This window comes from Triturus cristatus, chromosome 11, assembly GCF_964204655.1.
Source record: "Triturus cristatus chromosome 11, aTriCri1.1, whole genome shotgun sequence".
NCBI classification, from domain to species: domain Eukaryota; kingdom Metazoa; phylum Chordata; class Amphibia; order Caudata; family Salamandridae; genus Triturus; species Triturus cristatus.
Window position 1 is genome coordinate 112,450,857 of NC_140594.1, and position 17,396 is coordinate 112,468,252.

At 50.2% G+C, this 17,396-nt stretch overlaps 1 protein-coding gene across 2 annotated transcripts in view; it reads right to left on the reverse strand.

Annotated features, from left to right (window-relative positions):
- LOC146783444 (coiled-coil domain-containing protein 74B-like) overlaps nt 1-17,396 on the reverse strand; it is a 353,886-nt gene that overhangs the window by 313,110 nt on the left and 23,380 nt on the right. The window contains exon 1 of one of the 2 annotated variants that reach the window (XM_085633243.1): nt 2,742-2,852. The exons of the other annotated variant lie outside the window; for it this stretch is intronic. The gene's annotated coding sequence lies outside the window, so the exon portion shown is untranslated. Of the gene's footprint in view, nt 1-2,741; nt 2,853-17,396 lie in introns of those variants that run through there. 2 annotated transcript variants of the gene reach the window in all.

Sequence of the window (17,396 nt, forward strand, 5' to 3'; positions counted from 1 at the left end):
TTGCGATGGAACCCCTAGCTGCAAGCATCAGACAACATCACACGGCTAGGGGTATCGGGTTTTGCACCAGGAGCCTCATTATCTCACTCTATGCAGATGATGTCACTTTATATATCACCGATCCCGTGGCAAATTTAGACCCCCTTTTGAGAGAATTCATTCGATTCGGAGGGCTGGCCGGTGTCTCCATCAACTGGGCTAAGTCCGTCGTGTATCCCCTGACGGATAACACGATCCCGGTGGCCTCTGACTTCCCTTTGAAATGGGAGGCCGAGGAGTTTAAATATCTGGGTGTTTGGATTAGCCGCGACATGCAGGAGGTGTGGAATTTAAATTATGGCCGTGCCATCGCTTGGTTGGAAGAAAAGGTTAAAATATGGTCTAAGCTCCTGTTATCTCTGGCAAGGAAAATCGCCCTAGCAAAATTGGTTGTTTTACTGAAATTTCTTTACTTATTTGTTAACATTCCGATCCTACTCACACACACTTTTTTCAAGACCTTGCGATCACTGCTGGTCTCCCTGGTGTGGGCAAGCTAGAGTATCATGGGATTTGCTGACACACCCGTTGAAACAAGGTGGGATGGGTGCTCCAAATATGCAATTATATGCCCTCTGCGCTCAAGCTCAGTTCTTGCACTACTGAGTTCACCCAACACCCTTCCAGCCTCACGTAGCAGTGGAGACTGACGCGGTGACACCTATTCCCATTTGGGTGGCGCTACACCAGCCGTATCGCCGCCTCGAGACGGCATAGACACCTCAGAGACCCTACGTCGTACTTGGGACGAGCTGTGGAAGCGGGCGGGCGCCCCAATACTATATGCCCCTTCTATACCATTAGCACACAACCCCATGTTGCCAAACATTTAAGACGGAATAAGCAAAGCAATGGCACAGAAATTGAGCCTTCACTCGTTTGCAGACCTTTACCCAGAGAACCCGTTCAGGGCCCCCCCAGCTGCAGCTGAGGGTCAGAGAGTGCCATATATCATAAGCTACGCGCCGCCTGTCGCGCCCTGCATGATAGTTTCCCGGCTCCCTCACCACCCTTGTCAACACTTGTAATGAACTAACTGTGCTGTTTTTAATTCCTGGACTTGCATTGCTGGTATGCTGGTTTGTTGTTTTGTATGTATTTGTTTTGTATTTTTTTGAAAATACCAATAAAAAAAATAAAAAAATCTGCTGGTAAGGCTGAAAGAAGAGATACTGCGCCACAGCATATAACATGGACCCAGAACCGATACAAAGCAGAAACACTAAAGACAGTGACAACCATGTACAAAGAAGCGCTAAAGGCAGTGACAAACAGGTGCAGGAAAGCTCTAAAGGCATAGACAACCAGGCTTAGAGAAACACTAAAGGCAGCAACAGCCAGGTATAATGCATAAAGTCGAGAGCGGCGAAGAGCGTGTGCAAGAAGCTAAACCGTTACTTACTGTGAAGAAGGAAGATTGTGCCTGCCAACCTCAGCTGGGGCGCAAAGACCAGAGTACTAGTGAGTAGGCTGATGATTGCAGAGGTGCTACTACGCCAGGAGACACTAAAGGCCAAACACTGCCAGAACAGCATATACTCTCAACATCAGTAGGAAACAGCACAAAACACAATGCTGCTGTGTTCCTGAAATCACCACCTCCATTTGATAGAGCCAAAAAGCAGAATATTGGTGCCAGATGGGCTGCCTGATCAAAACATTCAATGACATCATAGATGCTATAGAAGAAGCAGATAACACAAAGATAATCAAATACTTAAAGAACCTTGCAGGTGATGGTGTAAAAGAAGTAGTAAAGAAGATATTATAAGCTGATAACGTATCATATTATCAAATCAAGAAGACATTGGAAGCCAAGTTCAATCCAATGCCGGAGGTTGACTATGAAAGGTACATCAATCAATCAATCAGGTTTCTTGTAGAGCACAACTACTCACCTGTTAGGGTCTCAAGGTGCTGCGGATCTGCACTGTGAATCTGCGGTTCAGTCAAAGAGCCAGATCTTGAGGTCCTTCCTGAATTGAGGCAGTGACGGTGATTGCCTGAGATGTAGAGGCAGGGAGTTCCAGCTCTTCCCAGTGCGGTAGGAGAAAAATCTTCCTCCAGCCCGAGGTCTTGCGAATCCGTGGGATGCTTGCCAAGGCCAGTTGGGCGGATCGGAGATGTCAGGATCCTTAGGAGGATTCCTGCTAGTGACGCTGTACTGGCGAGTACAAATATGCGTAAGCGGACGGGTCGGCGACAGAGGAGTGTTGGGACTAAAACTGAAGATTGAGTACACTCAAGATGTCTGCCAGCTCAATACTCCTCGCTGCGCACCAGTGTTTTTACCTTCCAACAGCAGTGGGAATGTGCAGCGCACGCTGAGAATGAAATGCGCACTTCACCTGAGAAACCGGCGAAGAAGTTTCCTGTAGACTCCCGCCGTCACAAAAGTCTGTCAGGGTAGAAGCGTCATGGTCCATCCTATAGTTCATTGGCGGTGTATTAGTAAGGAGTTTGCTCGGTTTGAGATAAGAGCAGTGTCTTGGTTTGAGAACGCCCACTTGAGGTGTAGCGTTTCTCTTTGGGAGTCAGTCTGTTCTCGATAGCACGTACTGAGGAGGAGCCTTCCTGAGATGCTATCTAGAATAGTGTCTGTTAACCTGTAATCTTCCTCATAGTTTGAATTCAATAATAAGCATTAGTCAAGGCAATTACAAAATAATAATAAAAGACAAAAATAATAAAAAATTACTTACCTGAAATTTCGTTGTGTTGAGAATTACATGATTGAGAAAATAAATCAAAAGAGAGATTTGCCAGTCAAGCAGAAAGAAAGAAAAGAAAATATTGTGCTTTCCTGCAGAAACATTCCTCTCCTGCCTCAACTCTGACTGGACTCCTGGGTCATGCAAGTACTTTCCCTGGAAAGAAAATAAATACTTTAAATATTAATATTTTTTAAAAGTCATTATAGTTCAGCATAAGAAAAATCTGTAATCCACTATGCTATGTAGGAGAAGGAACAAAAGAGATAAATAGGAGTACAGTCACACATATAGAAGAGGAGCAATAGCCAAAAACAGTTTAGGTATATTTCTTAAATGTTAATAAGGATAGTAATTAAAGTATAGCCAATCTAGGTAGAGTAGGATAACATATATTTTGTTTTATTTTCTTGCAGTTCCATTACTTTAAGGAGGGCTATAAGTATTTCTTAGTTGCTGAAGCACAGAGAGCCTTCAAAGGAGGAACTTTGACATTCCGAAAAATGAGCCTCAAGGAAGTATCAGCGATGATAGATTCTGGGGCTACCAGAAATGTTTGTGACCTGAGGTTTGCAGAGAAGATTGGACTTGGAGCCAAAAAAAAAGTGAATCAATCCAAGCAATAGATGGTATCAACCTTTCGTCGGGACCTATACTAAATAAGCAATTGCTGACCCTAGAAGGGCATTAGGAGGTGATGCTATTTAATTTAATTGATGCAACACAGTTTCAACTCATACTAGGGTTGCCTTGGTTGACTGAACACAATCCCACCATCAATTGGAATGCAGAATTATTTAAATTAATTCAGAATATTGCTTGGAGAATTGTTTCACGAAAGGCGAGACGCAGCGAGAAATAAACGTTGCAATCCAACTTTGTGAATGCACAGTGTCGGTTTGCATAGTTTAAACTAATGAAATACCTGAAGAATACAGAGATTGCACAGATGTGTATAACTAAGTGGAAGCAGAAAGACTTCCTTCCCATAGGTCATATGACTGCAAAATTGAATTTTAGCCAGGATCAAACTTACATTGCAACCGAATGTACACATTGACTGAAAAGGAGAACCATCATTTAAAGGATTACCTGAAAAAATTCTTAGACAGTGGGTTTATCAGACCGTCCCAGTCACCTGTCTCTTCGCCACTCTTCTTTGTACCCAAGAAGGAAGGAGACCTAAGAACTTGTATTGACTATAGAGTAATTCATCGAATTACAATAAAAAATCGATATCTATTGCCTCTCTCATCTCAGTACTCTTGGATCAGGTAAGAGGATCACGAATTTACATCAAACTGGAGCTCAGAGGCACCTATCACCTGGTCAGACTATGAGAGGGAGACATATGGAAGACGGCATTTACAACAAAGTATGGCCCGTTCGACTACCAAGTGATGCCGTACGGGCTATGTAACACCCCTGAATGTTTCCTTTATATGGTTTGATACTCTGAGCCGAATGAAAGCCATTCTTCTACAGAAAACTGTGCCCTTAATCTCCGCCAGAGAGACCTTTGATCTTCAGGTTGCAAGGTCCTCAGCTGAGATACAGGCACTTGTATGAACAAACTACCCTTTCCATTTCACAGAAATGGTACAACGTATCTTTAACATGTCTGATACGAAGGGTATAGTACACCTAATTAAGACCATAGGTTCTGGACTGTTAAGCACCTTTCAGACAGTGTTCGGAGTGATTCCAGCCTTCATACACTCCGGCTTCGGAAGCATTTTTGGAGGACTTCTGCTGATCCTGTTTCTAATAGCAGGAATCCTGATTGTAATTTTTCTGCTACGCATTAACATCCCAGTCACCAAGGAGATGAAAAAATCGCTCTTGGAGCACCAATAGCGTGATCGCATGCTACTCCATCTGGGCACACCTGCCTTCGGAAACTGAGCGAATCTTGGTTCCTATCATTTCGACCAGTCTGGATTGACTGTGTTCTGCCTGTCCTCCACTGCCTATTCTGTGGACAAGAATGCGCGTTGGATCCCTGTTTAACACTTCCATCGTTTGTGCCATCGGACGTGGATGCTTTACTGGACCCGTTAAAGGCCCATGTACTGCTGTGTCCCCAGCGTACTCCCGTGTTGATGTCGGCATTCTTAGAGTCATCACAGGATGCTTCAGCTCCTGTTGGAATGGAGACCGGCTCCTCTACAGGCACACAAGTCATTGATACCATACAGGCTTCCCCAGCATCTGCTGCTGGCACTGCAGAAGATCATCTGTGCTCGATTGACATGATCTGTGAGGTGTTGCAGGGATCGTTGTCTGCAATGGCAAGCAGCAGTGATGTTGCGTCTACCACACAGGACACATAAATATTTGGCTCATCATGTGATGGGAAAAATGTGGCCTTTTTTCAAAAACAGCCTAACTTGGAATTTTAAAAGAAAAATACTTTTTTTTCTTTCTTGCTGAACAGCATGGCTTTCAGGCACTCATAGTTCTTTGGACCATATGTACGAACATATTATAATAGACTTCTATGGCTTATGCTATAATCTTTGCATTTTTTACTCTTTTTTTCATGGACTTGTTAGCTGTCTGCATATTTTAGAGGCACATTTTTTAGGCCTTTTTAGTATGTCGTCCAGTCGGATGAGGAGTAGGAGTTACGTTTCATACAGGTGCCCAATATAGGCTCAGGTAGCATCCAGACCTTTCACCTATATTTCCCCTGCCATTACTCTACATAACGGTTCTCAGTACTGACCTTTTACCTAGTTACTGTAATGCCTAAATAACATGGGGTTTTTCTCTGAAAACTAGCCTCATTCGTTATGCCTGAGGATTCTTGGAATCTCAGCAGGACTACCATCACCTGCATAATAACTATGTATAAGGGTCTTGCCTTCCGTCATCCTAGCCCGACATGACACAGCAAGGTATATCCCCTGAGAGTGCCAATTTGGGTATATAAACACCATATCTTTCCTGAGACAGGGAGAGGAGAAAAAGGACTTCCATGCTGACACACTGACGTGAGACGCTGAGGTTCCCGCACGCAGACACTCCAGCTCGCAGTGGTCTGACATCCCTCACAGGGTGTCCATCTGGAGACCAAGACGGGTTCCAACATTATTTCAATTCAGGTAAGGGGGTTGGCTTTATCCTAGGGGGATTCTTGGATCTACACCTACATACATGCTAGGTACACTTAGATACATCTAGTTAGGGTCGCATCGTAGGAGTACGCATTATTACTGTCATGTATTTTTATACTTGCCTGTATTCATTGTTTTAGCACTATGGTAGGAATCTACCATACTTTTACTCTAGTGGTGCTAACAATCATTTAAATGCTTATTGAAAAACGTCCCCACCGTTTATTCTGTGTATTTCTCTGAGACAAAGTGAGCACGAGTGACTGAGCGAAAAGTACTGTACTGTTTCCACGATCCCTGACAGGACAGAGTTGTCATGTTCGATAGTTCCCAAGAACTATTCTCTCCTTGGTAAGAGGGGTTTATAGTGGCACTGTCAGCTAGCTGGTATACAGGCTAACATACCCGGTGGGGGTGTCCGGAATCAGCCCGGACACCAATCCATCAATGTGTGTTGTCTAAACACGCAGATCCGATATAGGTTTATAGGAACTACACAACACTGCTTTTCAGCATTTTATTAATGATGTTCTGAGTGACTTCATAGATAAATGTGCAATCGTCTACATAGATGATATTTTGATTTATTCAGCCACAGAGGAGGAAAATTGAGGACAAGTGAGGGCGGTACTTCAAAGACTGAGAGAAAACCAGTTATATGTGAAATTGGAGAAATGCTCTTTTAATACAATTACGGTGGAATTACTTGGATTTGTACTTTCACCATCAGGGATAATCATGGATGAGTGAAAGGTAAAGGCAGTCATGGACTAGAACTTTCCAACAACGGTAAAGGAAGTTCAAAGCTTCATTGGCTTTGCCAATTTCTACCGGATATTTATCCATGAATTCTCCCAAAAGATCAATCCTCTCAAACGATTGTTAAAAAAGGGAGTACCGGGGGCGTGGCTTGCTGCCGACTGGAATGGCCGCGCAGTAGCGAAGCTCTGCAGCGCCACTCCCGAATCATCCTGATAACCTGTGCCCCGAGGTCCCGACCCGTGCAGAGAGTGGGTGCTCGTGGTTCCGAGGCCCCCGCAGACCGATTGGTGAAGTTTGGGGGTGATCGGACGCGGGACCGTTATCGGGCTCCACTCTCCGGGAGCTGGTGGACTTGCGTGCGGTTGCTGGGTGTGACCCTGTCCGGACACAGCGGCTACGGGAGGCCGCGGCTGCGGCCTGGGATTTCCGGAAGCGGAGCGGGCTGAGGCACGGCGCCTCTGACTACTCGGGAGCTGATGTTGCTGGGCCCTCTGGTCTGCCCGACATAGTGGATGCCCCAGCGGAAGTGGAGGCTGAGGGACGGCTCAAAACCGGGAACCGACGGCGGAGTTTCGGGCCTGGCGGTGTGGCCGCAGAGTACCCAGTGACGGCCGGGCCCCAACAGAGGAGGCGATTGCTGTGGTGCGGGCTTGCAGCTCTGCGCGGAGGGAGCAGCAGCTGGCTGACTCCAGGCCCGACGCGTGGACGACATCACCTGGAGAGAGGTGCAGCCCAGGCGGGCACGAAATACGCGAGGCCGTGATGGCGGCCTGAGTCGGCTGGGGAGAGGCAGCTTTGGGCGCGGCGCCGGCAATGGGACATGAACTTGCTCAGTGAGACCCGGTGGCCTCCCCTGCACCTCTGAGACCCGAACAGTAGAGAGACGGGATCGGCGGCGCTCCCGTGACGAGGAATCGGCGGAGCTCCATACTTACTGACCGACCGCCGCGCAGCCGGTAAGGGGTGCGTTCGGACAGTGGGGTGAAGAGGAGAGTTGCGGTGGTGGCAGCTGGACGCTCGCAAAGGCGGTGGAGGGGAGCGCGGCGCCACTGGTGCCTTGCTGGACGGCTGGATCCAGGGGCCGCCTTTTGAACTGCGACGCCAGGCTTTGCAGGGTGGGGGCTCCTGGCTGGAGTGTGATCATCCTACCGAGGCATAGCGGGGACGGAGAGGACAGAGACTGACCTTCCCACGACCCTGAAGCCGGGTGGAGTGCACTGGTGACTGGGGTGCAGTCTGCGAAAACCGACAGGCCGGGTGGAGGTCTCCACCGCAGGCGGCAGGAATTAGCGGCTGCGCCTTCTAGCTGGGGAGTGCCCACTGAAGGGTAATGTTGGACTTGGCCCTTTTTGCAGGGTCATCCCTAAACTTTTTGCCTTCCTCCTGTATTTTTTCTGACCTGGTGTTGGCTGTTTTATGACTCTGGGCACCTTACCACTGCTGATCAGTGCTAAGGTGCATATGCTCTCCCTATGGTAAAATGTATACATTGATTGATGTCCATGTTTGGCTTATTTGGTTTACTATCAGCCCCTAGTAAAGTGCACCAGGAGTGCCAGGGCTTGTAAATACAAATGCTGCTGGTGGGCTTGCAGCACTGGTTGTGCCACCCGCAGAAGCGGCCTAGTAAAATGTGTCTAAGGTCTGCCACTGCAGAACCTGCGTGCAGTCTGGTACTGTCGCGCTGACTGCGCAAGTGCACCCACTTGCCAGTCCCTAAACCTTCCCTTAACTACATATTAGTCACCCCTCTGGTAGGCCCAAGGGCAGGGTGCATTGTAGGCATAAGGTAGGACATGCCCTGATGTGTGTGGCATGTCTTAATAGTGAATTACAGCCATTTTCGTTTTTCACTATTGAAGGCTACCTGCTCTCCGTAGGCCAGAATGGGCTGCTGGAATTACTACATGCTGTAATCCCAGTGGACTCAGAGAGCATGGTAGAAAGTCAAGTTTAGTATGCCTGAACTCAGAATAATAAAATAGTTCTTTTAGTAAAGTTTATTTTAATATCCTGTGTTTGTAAATACTACTTTTAGAAAGTTAGTATTTACTGACCTGGCCATTTCAGTCCGCCTCTGCTGTGTGTGTGTGTTCCGCCTAGTAACAGTGAAGGAGCAGGACTGGGGAATTCCAGGAGACAGGCTGGCTGCCAGGTGGTGGGTAGAGAGATTACACCAGGATGGGTGGGAGGAGTACACCTTTGACTCTGAATAGACCTGTGCTCTGCCTCCACAATGCTGGCTCCGTCCCCTGTGGAGCGGCTGATGTCTCTGCCCTGCTGCTGAAAGGAAAGAGCAGAGTCACCACAACAAAGTGCTCCAAAACTGGACTGAGCCAGGCCCAGGCCCCCTGGCGACAAAGAACAAAAGAATTGTGCTATAAAAGAAGGAGCCCTGCTCCTAAGAAATCAGATCCTGTTTGCGCCAAGACGAACCTCTGCCTGAAGGAGAAGGACCTGGAGAAGCTGAAGGAGGAATACTGTCTCTCTGCCTGAGAGACTGGCCTGCAGTGGGTGCCTGTCTGCTGGAAGGAGAGGAAAAGACTAGAGGAAAAGACTTTGCATCAACTTGTGCTTTCAAACAATCTCCAAGGGCTTGCTTGTGAACTTGCCCCCTGAACTGTGCCCCAGGAACAGTGGGCGCTACCTTTCCCCCAGAAGAGGAGAAGCTGCTGGAAGCGATCCTGTGACGCTGACCCCCAGAGAACCTGTGTGCCCCCCTTTCACTTTCCAAGCACCGCGACATCTGCTACCTGGGGCTACCACGAGCACCGCAAGGGCCTGTCCACCTGGTCCCAGCACTGCAAGTAACTGCCCCTCCGAGCCGTAGCTCGCAACGCGAAGAAAAGAACCTGAACGTCTAAACACTGAGCCTCTGCGACCCTGCGCCGCCGAGATCACTGCGAGGACCTTTGATGCACTGGTGATCCCCTGGAAAGCTGACGAGATTGCCCCCGAGCTGCCCCTCCTGCTCCTGCCCGTGATCGTGTGGCCGAGACTGTCCTGGAGCCCCCCACGAAGCACCGCCGCCCACTACCAAGAAGGGACAACAACGCGACGTGGGACGCTCCTGCCAGGACCCCTGAAGCTGCTGTGATCACCCCCTGTGCGAGGAATAAGGTACTGTGTGCGAGCGCTCTGGAGTACGACCCACCCGTTGCTTGGTTCGGGCCGTACTAGCGCTGTAGGCCCGCTACGCGGCGAACGCATGATTTGTGCACCTTTGTACGGCTCGAAATCAGCTGTTCGCACCGTCCCACCGAAGGTACGGCTCGTCCAGCTTGGAATACATTGACGGCGCTGACGCGGGAAGCGTGAGCTTTGGAGGGGCGTACCAGACGTGTACGACACGTACCTACGAGGGTACGGTCCGTACGGTTCACTGCCAGCGTACGCGTGCTCATGCGAGAAGCGTGAGAAACGGCAACACACCTCTAAAACCTTGTACAAAGCGTAACAAAGGCGCTACGAAGCGCACAGAACCCCTAAGAAGCCTATTTTAAGTATAATTTTGCCATTTTAAGAACTGTGGACTGCCTGAAAGCCTTCAAGAGTAACTGGAACCTTATCCAAGTTAAAGACTGTATTTTTGACAACCTGCCTAAAGAAAACTTTTATATAAAGAACTTTATTTTAATATAAATACAGCCTTGTGTCTGTGTGGTGGGGTGGTGATTATTGTGTGGGGCATCTTGAACGCTTAACCTAATGCCCTCTGGAAATCTAGCCTGACTGCTCGCGCCACGTTACCTAGAGGGTGAGCAGGGGTTATTTTAAAAGAGGTAATTCTACACCCTGACTTAGAGGAAAGGGTCCCTGCTTGTCGCAAGTGTATACCTGCGCCAACCAGAGACCCAGTATTCTAACATTGGTGGCAGCGGTGGGATTTACGGATTTGCATTCTTGGTGTCTGCGCAGTGATTACTAACCATTGCACAATGAGGACAGTCCAGTAGCTTGAGCCACAGAACTTTTTATTTTCGCTTGCCAAGTAAAGAAGATCCCTTGTGTTTGGAGTCATGCCTGGCCCAAACAGCATTGAGAAATGAATCTCTGAAACCTCTGAAATCCTAGGAATGGAATGGGAGGCGTCAAAACTGGACAGCTACAAGAGAACTGAACTCAAGTACTTCTGCAGGAAGCTCAAGGTTCCACATGCAGGATGCAAAAACAAATCAGATCTCTACAAGGCGCTCAAAGCCTGGATTGAATCAACGGGTACAACTAAGGAAGTTACACCATTGAAACCAGCGGAAAGCGTTCGCAGTTTTGGCAGAGGCCTGTCGCCAGAGGAGCTGGCAGACAGACAAGCCACCAGGGATCATGAGATAACATTGGCAAAGCTGGAATTAAAAAGCCAATTGGAGCTAGAAAGCAAGAAGCTGGCTCTGGAAGAAAAGAAAATGGCTCTTGAAGAAAGAAAGATTCAGATGGAGCATGACTTCATAATGAAGAAATATGATATGGAGCTCGAGAGGCATGAGGCCAGGAGTGTCTCAGCCCAGCAACCAGAAAGGTGCGTAGCTCAGAGATTGAGCTTTTCTGAGTGGGAGGAGGAATCCAGCTCAGATGGTGGCAGCAATATTGAATTTTATAGTGCTGAGAGAGTAGTACGCACACCCAGAGATATGGCGCCTGACTTGAAGGAGGGGGTTAACATACACCAGGCGGTTCAAGGGCATGAGGTAGCTCCAGTAGTGCGCAGTATCCCTGAAGGGAATAGGGTAACTGGCGCAGGGGTTCACAGTCCTAGTGGTGGGAGGGACACTCTACTGACTCTAGATGAGAGGTGCAGGGAGAGCGGTTCCCCCAAAATTGAAGTCCTGGTGGGTGAGTGTAAAGACCGCCCAGAAGAGTGTGGGTTGTGTGACAGAGACAGTCAGATACTGTCTTGCCAGTCTCAGGAGAGTGTTGTGGAGTATGTGTGTGAGGCACTGGATGGTAAGGTGAAGGATATTTTGGTTAACCCTGCTAGGGGGCTGTGTGATCCAATTGTGGGAGAGCATATTGTAAGTCCCTGTTTTTCAGAGCTATGCCAACATCTGTGTGAGGGTGAGTTCTCTGACCGCAGAGAGCTCACATTGGAGACAGACCTTTTGGTGGAGTCCAGAGGGTCTGGAAAGGCATTGGGGAGTAATCCCGAGAGGAGTGGTTCAGGAATCTTCAAACCCAGTGTGGTGGAAGTGGCTCAGAGTAGCCCAGCTAGGTCCGGTAGTAGTGAGAGGGGTGTAGGGCCTCACGTCCTGTCTTTAAGGGGAAGGAGTGAAAATGGGTTATGTCCCCGTAGTGCCCAACCTCAGTCTCAGAGCCTGGATGGTTCTTTAAGGGAACACCAGGTGGGGAGCCTAGTCTGTCCTGAGGGGCTGCCCGTTGTGCGGGATCCCCTAGTGTCTGGTGAACGGGGAGTGTCTGTAGGCAAGCCTCCCTCAGTTCTAGTTTCTGGCAGTACCGCACCAGTTGGGAGGGTGCAGAAGTCCAGAGTGAGGGGTGAGAGGGGGAAAGAGTCCCCAGTGAAAGAACCAGTGGGTCAGGGGCCAGCCAGAGGGGCTGCGTCACCAGTGAATGACCATGGTGACACCACTTTTGTCCTGGGGGATCTTCAGGCACTGTCAGATGGACAGGGGTCGGGAGATCAGCGCCAGGCAGACTGTCACACGACACATGAGGTATGTGTCACCCTCGGGGGGGCATGCGTGCTCCCCGGGAAGTCCTGGTGCGCCAGGCGAGCATTCAACCGCATGGGTTGGTCCCAGGGTTGGGAAGCCAGGGTCAGGTGTTGTCTGACCTGGAGGGTGGGACAACTGTAATCAGTGTCCTGACCCAGGTTGCTTCTAGGGGTACCACTCCAGTTGGGAGGGTACAGCCATCTGGAAGGGGGTGCAGAGGGAGGGAGTCCTCGCCTCTGACCCCGGCTCAACTGAAGGGTTTAGACCCTAGGTTGGAGGGCCAGGTTCAGGGTGTCCCCCCTGACCTGGACGCCCAGTTTCAGGATAGAACCCCTGAACTGGTGGGCGAATTGCGCAGGACACCTGCCCCAGGTGCCCTGGCAATTTTGGAAGGGGGTACCACTCCAAGTGGGAGGGTACAGAAGCCCAATGAGGAGGACCGGGTGTGGGAGAGGCCACCCCAGTCTTTGGTCCAGCCGCCGGGTACAGTCCTGGGGCTGGTGGGTCAGTGCCAGGATGTCATACCTGACCTGACAGGAGGGAGAATGGACAAAGGGTGCCAAGCACCTGGGGCTACAGCCCCCCACTCCCTGGCGCCACAGAGGTTTGAGAGCCCTGAGAGGCATATGGCCTGTGTCTCATCCCTGACTACTGTCAGTGGCCGCTGTAGCATTTTTGCTGTCTGTCTGTTGGGACACACCTGTGGGCCAGTTAAGGTTAGGTGTTGCACAGGTGGTGTCCACAGGTGAGGAGAAGGGTTCCCCATTGATTGGCTTGGTGGGCCCTGAGAGTATGGACAGAGGGAGTCCAATAGGTTCAGATTGGCATAGAACTGGAGTCTGCCCCTGCAGTTGCGGGCCAGGTCCTTGTTCTATCGCCCCAAGCAGGGAAGACCATCACGGTGGTGATTGGTCTACCCTGCGTTTTGGCTGGAAGGGGGTTGTGTTGGACTTGGCCCTTTTTGCAGGGTCATCCCTAAACTTTTTGCCTTCCTCCTGTATTTTTTCTGACCTGGTGTTGGCTGTTTTATGACTCTGGGCACCTTACCACTGCTGATCAGTGCTAAGGTGCATATGCTCTCCCTATGGTAAAATGTATACATTGATTGGTGTCCATGTTTGGCTTATTTGGTTTACTATCAGCCCCTAGTAAAGTGCACCAGGAGTGCCAGGGGTTGTAAATACAAATGCTGCTGGTGGGCTTGCAGCACTGGTTGTGCCACCCACAGAAGCGGCCTAGTAAAATGTGTCTAAGGTCTGCCACTGCAGAACCTGCGTGCAGTCTGGTACTGTCGCGCTGACTGCGCAAGTGCACCCACTTGCCAGTTCCTAAACCTTCCCTTAACTACATATTAGTCACCCCTCTGGTAGGCCCAAGGGCAGGGTGCATTGTAGGCATAAGGTAGGACATGCCCTGATGTGTGTGGCATGTCTTAATAGTGAATTACAGCCATTTTCGTTTTTCACTATTGAAGGCTACCTGCTCTCCATAGGCCAGAATGGGCTGCTGGAATTACTACACGCTGTAATCCCAGTGGACTCAGAGAGCATGGTAGAAAGTCAAGTTTAGTATGCCTGAACTCAGAATAATAACATACTTCTTTTAGTAAAGTTTATTTTAATATCCTGTGTTTGTAAATACTACTTTTAGAAAGTTAGTATTTACTGACCTGTCCATTTCAGTCCGCCTCTGCTGTGTGTGTGTGTTCCGCCTAGTAACAGTGAAGGAGCAGGGCTGGGGAATTCCAGGAGACAGGCTGGCTGCCAGGTGGTGGGTAGAGAGATTACACCAGGATGGGTGGGAGGAGTACACCTTTGACTCTGAATAGACCTGTGCTCTGCCTCCACAATGCCGGTTCCGCCCCCTGTGGAGCGGCTGATGTCTCTGCCCTGCTGCTGAAAGGAAAGAGCAGAGTCACCACAACAAAGTGCTCCAAAACTGGACTGAGCCAGGCCCAGGCCCCCTGGCGACGAAGAACAAAAGAATTGTGCTATAAAAGAAGGAGCCCTGCTCCTAAGAAATCAGATCCTGTTTGCGCCAAGACGAACCTCTGCCTGAAGGAGAAGGACCTGGAGAAGCTGAAGGAGGAATACTGTCTCTCTGCCTAAGAGACTGGCCTGCAGTGGGTGCCTGTCTGCTGGAAGGAGAGGAAAAGACTAGAGGAAAAGACTTTGCATCAACTTGTGCTTTCAAACAATCTCCAAGGGCTTGCTTGTGAACTTGCCCCCTGAACTGCGCCCCAGGAACAGTGGGCGCTACCTGCTACCTTTCCCCCAGAAGAGGAGAAGCTGCTGGAAGCGATCCTGTGACGCTGACCCCCAGAGAACCTGTGTGCCCCCCTTTCACTTTCCAAGCACCGCAACATCTGCCACCTGGGGCTACCACGAGCAATGCAAGGACCTGTCCACCTGGTCCCAGCACTGAAAGTAACTGCCATTCCGAGCCGTAGCTCGCAACGCGAAGAAAAGAACCTGAACGTCTAAACACCGAGCCTCTGCGACCCTGCGCCGCCGAGATCACTGCGAGGACCTTCGACGCACTGGTGATCCCCTGGAAAGCTGACAGCGCGACGCGCTGAAGAGATTGCCCCGGAGCTGCCCCTCCTGCTCCTGCCCGTGATCGTGTAGCCGAGACTGTCCTGGAGCCCCCCACGAAGCACCGCCGCCCACTGCCAAGAAGGGACGACAACGCGACGTGGGACGCTCCTGCCAGGACCCCTGAAGCTGCTGTGATCACCCCCTGTGCGAGGAATAAGGTACTGTGTGCGAGCGCCATGGAGTACGACCCGCCCATTGCTTGGTTCGGGCCGTACTAGCGCTGTAGACCCGTTACGCGATGAACGTGTGATTTGTGCACCTTTGTACGGCTCGAAATCAGCTGTTCGCACCGTCCCACCGAAGGTACGGCTCGTCCAGCTTGGAATACATTGACGGCGCTCACGCAGGAAGCGTGAGCTTTGGAGGGGCGTACCAGACGTGTACGACACGTACCTACGAGGGTACGGTACGTATGGTTCACTGCCAGCGTACGCGTGCTCACGCGAGAAGCGTGAGAAACGGCAACACACCTCTAAAACCTTGTACAAAGCGTAACAAAGGAGCTACGAAGCGCACAGAACCCCTAAGAAGCCTATTTTAGGTATAATTTTGCCATTTTAAGAACTGTGGACTGCCTGAAAGCCTTCAAGAGTAACTGGAACCTTATTTAAGTTACGGACTGTATTTTTGACAACCCGCCTAAAGAAAACTTTTATATAAAGAACTTTATTTTAATATAAATACAGCCTTGTGTCTTTGTGTGGTGGGGTGGTGATTATTGTGTGGGGCATCTTGAACGCTTAACCTAATGCCCTCTGGAAATCTAGCCTGACTGCTCGTGCCACGTTACCTAGAGGGTGAGCAGGGGTTATTTTTAAAGAGGTAATCCTACGCCCTGACTTAGAGGAAAGGGTCCCTGCTTGTCGCAAGTGCATACCTGCGCCAACCAGAGACCCCGGATTCTAACAGGTAATCATGCCATCTGGGCGGAACAGCAAAACGACGACGCAGGCAAAACTAGACAAATTTGCGTGGCACCAGCAACTGAGCGGAGATCGGGCTGGGATGCCGGCCTCAGACGGTAAGCCTGACCCGTCGAACAAAGACCTTTTGGACGCCATTACGGCCGTCAAGACGTCCCTTGAACAGCGGATCGACACTGTGGCCACCGATGTGGGTCTGATCCGAGAGGATGTAAGAAAGATTGCCGACCGGGTGGGGGCAGTGGAACATGTTACCAAAGAATTGTCAAACGACACCGGCCTCCTCAAACGAGAGGTCACGGACCTACGCGCTTCCCAAGAGGTGCTTGCCCGGCAGCTAGACGACTACGAAGGTAGAATGCGTCGGAATAATGTGCAAATTATTGGTGTTCCGGAACGGGCAGAGGGCAAGCGGTGGACCTCTTTGTCGAAGACTTGGTCCTCACTCACCTGCAACCTAGGGGACTCTCCAAGTGTTTTTCCATTGAAAGAGCCCATCGGGTGCCGGGAGGTCGCCCTAGGCCGGGGGCCCCTCCTAGACCTATTCTGGCCCGAGTATTTAACTTCCGTGACCGAGACATTATCCTTCAGACGGCGAGGGCAGCGCCACCCGTCTCTGTGGAGAATAGCAAAGTCACGTTCTTTTCGGACTTTACCCTACGAGTCCAGAAACAAAGACAAAGCTTCCAGGAAGTGAAGAAGGCCCTGCGTGACCACGATGTCAAGTACGCAATGATGTTCCCGGCCAAGCTTCGGGTTGAGGCCGAGGGCACATCGTGGTTCTTCACGCGCCCGGAGGATGCATGGGACTGGCTGGAGGGTTGGCGCACTGTAGACACCCGGAAAAGGAAGAAACACTCGGCAGCAGATGCGGCTACGGATTGGCGCCAACAGGGGCGCTCGCCTTCGCGCTCTGACTCCAGGGTCCCGGGCCCTGCGAAGGAACACTGATTATGGACGATGGTAAGATGGTATATGATCTAACATGGCAGCCCTGAAATTCCCCTGTAGCTGTGCAGAGGGCGGACTACTATCCCCATGGTGACATTATGCCTGGTATAGATGGTACTTACGTGGGGAGAGAGTTGAACTCTGTGTTTGATGGCCAATAGGGCCCTCCATTGTAGACATCCGAGGGGCGAGAGCCGAGCCTCCATTTTTTTTTTTTTTTTTTAAACAGACTTTCTTAGGTCACAGAACAAAATGCAGTCAATCCCCATCCCCAATATTCCGCCCTCCAACCAAATCAGGACGTATTGCAGTGATCACCCCACCACATTAACTACGACTGTGCAGCATTCACCCCAATAGTATCCGTGCTACAAGGTAGTGCATCCACAAGAGTAATCCACAGTGAGTGTGCGATACAGCCAAAATACCCCCCGCCCCATCCCCCAGCAACCCCCCTAACGAACCCCCCCACCCTACCCACCCACCCAAGCATGTCGCCAGTATCTTATCAGAATTACATGTACATCAAAGCCTCATCCACCACACGTCGGGTCGAGAGCCGAGCCTCCATGAACATAGATGGACTCCCCTCAACGATACGTTTCCTGATAGACTTGTTCTCTTGATT